This window comes from Pteropus vampyrus, unplaced genomic scaffold (assembly GCF_000151845.1).
Source record: "Pteropus vampyrus isolate Shadow unplaced genomic scaffold, Pvam_2.0 Scaffold20, whole genome shotgun sequence".
In the NCBI taxonomy this organism is placed as follows: Eukaryota; Metazoa; Chordata; class Mammalia; order Chiroptera; family Pteropodidae; genus Pteropus; species Pteropus vampyrus.
In genome coordinates this window covers 14,375,643-14,378,719 of record NW_011888801.1, presented here as the reverse complement: position 1 = coordinate 14,378,719, position 3,077 = coordinate 14,375,643, and the positions used below count along the sequence as shown (strand labels likewise).

At 43.1% G+C, this 3,077-nt stretch overlaps 1 pseudogene; it reads right to left on the bottom strand.

Moving 5' to 3' along the window:
- Positions 1-397: 397 nt before the first annotated feature.
- On the bottom strand, positions 398-515 carry LOC111736614 (annotated as a pseudogene).
- Between the last annotated feature and the right edge of the window lie 2,562 nt (positions 516-3,077).

Below are 3,077 nucleotides of genomic sequence, written 5' to 3'. Positions count from 1 at the left end.
GATTACTTTACCCAGGAAAGCTATCATTTAGAATGGAAGGACTGATAAAAAGCTTCTAATGTTCGAGCGACTTTTGAAAAAGAAGAAAAAAAAAAGATTAAAAATATGAATAATAAAATGGCAGTAACTACTTATCTATCAACAATTACTGTAAATATAAATGGACCGAATGTTTCAATTAAAAGATAGAGTGACTGAATGGATAAGAAAACAAAATTCTTACATATGCTGCCTACAAGAGACTCATTTCAGATCTAAAGACACACAGACTGAAAGCAAAGGGATGAAAAAAGATGTTTCATGAAAACAGAAATAATAATAATTAAAAAAAAAAAGGCTGGAGTAGCAATACTAGTACCAGACAATATAGATTTCATTATTATTTTTTTTTTTTAAATGCCTACAGCACTCGATGTTCCCAGCTGGTCTCCCATCCAAGTACTAATCAGGCCCAACCCTGCTTAGCTTCTGAGATCAGATGAGACCAGCACGTTCAGGGTGGCATGGCCATAGCAAAATAGACTTTAAAACAAAGGCTATAACAAGAGACAAAGAAGTACCTAGTAATCTCACTCTGGGTATTTATCCAAAGAAATCCAAAACCCTACTTCAAAAGAACATGCGCATCTACATGTTCATTGAAGCATTATTTACAATAGCCAAGATATGGAGGCAACCTCATGTTCATCAATGGATGAATGGATAAAGGAGAGATGGTACCTATACAGTAGAATATTACTGCGCCATAAAAAAATGAAAGCTTGCCATTTGTAACAATATGGATGGACCTAGTGGGGATTTGTTCTGAGTGGAGTAAGTCAGACGCAGAATGACAAATGCCATATGATTTCACTTACATGTGAAATCTAAAGAACAAAATAAACAAAACAGAAACAAACTCATAGATATAGAGAACATTTTGATGATTGCCAGATGGAAGAACGGTTGAGGGAGGGCGAAAGAGGGGAAAGGATTAAGAATTACAAATTGGTAGTTACAAAATAGTCATGGACATGTAAAGTATAGCATAAGAACTATAGTCAATAATATTGTAATAATTATGTATGGCGTTAGATGGGTACTAGATTTATAAATATGATCATTTCATAAGTTATATAAATGTCTAAGCGCCATGTTGTACACCTGAAACTAATATAATATTGTATGCCAACTGTAATTGAAAAATAAAAAAAAAAATATTTAAAAAAATGATACAATGACCAAAGTGAGAATTGGCTCCTCCAGGGGTGGCCAATATATGTAAAGGGCCCCTTCTACTTTCCACCAACTGAGAGCGTAAACTGCAATTGAGGTAGGAGGTCACGGAGGACACCAAACAGTCCTGCTGCTTCCTTAGCAACCTGCCCAGGTGCAGTCGTGCTGACATGTCATTTTACACACGTCACCTTCATCAGGTAAATCAAGTTCAGAGTACCCACAATGGTTACCTAGGGTGGGATGCCAATTTGCTTTCAGAAACAGCTCTCCTCTTCTGGCACGTATCTGAGTTCCCAGTTCAGAAACCTTGTGGCCCACAGAACCCTGGACAGGTCTCTGGTCCTCTTTGAGCCTGAGTTTATTAATCTGTAACATGGAACCTAGGACCTCACAGGATTAGATAAGAGGATTAGTTGCTCACACATGCAAAGTGGTTTCCAGGTTCTGGTCTGGAAGTCTCTTAGGTATGTTTCTATTCCTGAATTGTAGGTTCCAGTTTGACACCAGTTCTTGTCCTCACTTCTAGTCTTTGGCATCAGATCTATGGACCTTGAAAACAGCTCACCCTGGACTTCTCAGTTCCTTTCATTAGCCTGGCTGAGAAGTGGGGCCATTCCCTCCAGTCTGGCTGCCTTGACGGTCAGCCCAGTCTCTACAGAGACATGGTCCATGTGAGGGTCTTGCAACTAGAAGACCATGGGTGCCAGGACCCCAGGATTTGGAGAGATCACAAAGGCTTGTAACCACTGGCCTGGACTGTAGGGGTGGATGGTTCCTCTGGGACATGCCCTGGGGCTCAGCACCAGTAGGCAACACCACCTATCTCTTTATGCCTTCCTCACCCTCATCACTGCCTTTAGAAGGAAGGAGATGGGGACCCTGTTCTCCTCTTCCTCCAGGGACCAAGTCTTAAGCAGGACCCATCTTTTCTGAAACTCCTCAAAGACCTCTCCTTGTAGACACACACAAAACATAACTAACATATACTGTTCTTGCTCTGGAGATCCTGAGCAAGATGTGAACTGGGCTAACACATTAGTCAGGCTCAGACCCCAAGTTCAGAACCATGGTGAAGAGACCAGGCATTACCTCAGAGTGATCTGGGCTGAGTGACCTCATCACTGCTCCCTGGCTGTGTGACTTAGGTCAGCTCTTTCATCTCCCTGCCTCTGCCTCCTTATCTAAAATAACACTAATGATAATTGACACTCATAGGCTTTAACTAGAACTGTCTCGCCTGAATTTCTTCGACATCTCATGAGACACGTGTCCATTTCCCCATTGTATAGATGGAGGAAACTGAGGCATATGGAGATTAAGGAGCTGTCCCAGGGTCTCACAGTGCCAGGATTCAGTAACACGGTACCAAGTACCTAGTCCAGGTTATGGCTGAGGGCACGCTGAGTGATCACTATTTTTAATAGTATCCACCTACTCTGAACTTGTCTGTGGATCCTCTTAATTTTGCAAGGGTCCCCATACCTAACAACTCCCATGCCCAGCTCAGGGCAGCAGAAGAGGACTTCTCCCTCAGCTGCTCCTTGGCTCACAAAGTTCTCTGTGGAGCGATGGCAAGGGTCCACCAGGCAGCAGATTAGCCTCACAGGGTGGCAGCCACTGCGTTTGGTAGTTTCACCCCACCCCATAGGCAAGCTCCATGATGCCCTCCCCTTAGCAATATCTGTGTCTGATATGCAAACAGACCGCGAATCCCTTTATCGCTGTGTATTCCATGTGTCCAGTCATCACCTCTCAGAACCTCAGTTTTCTCATCTGTGAAATGGGAGTGATGAAAATGAGACACCCGCAGATATCGAGAGAATGATCGCGGGGAGCGCGCTCTTGCCCAGGGCGGCCGG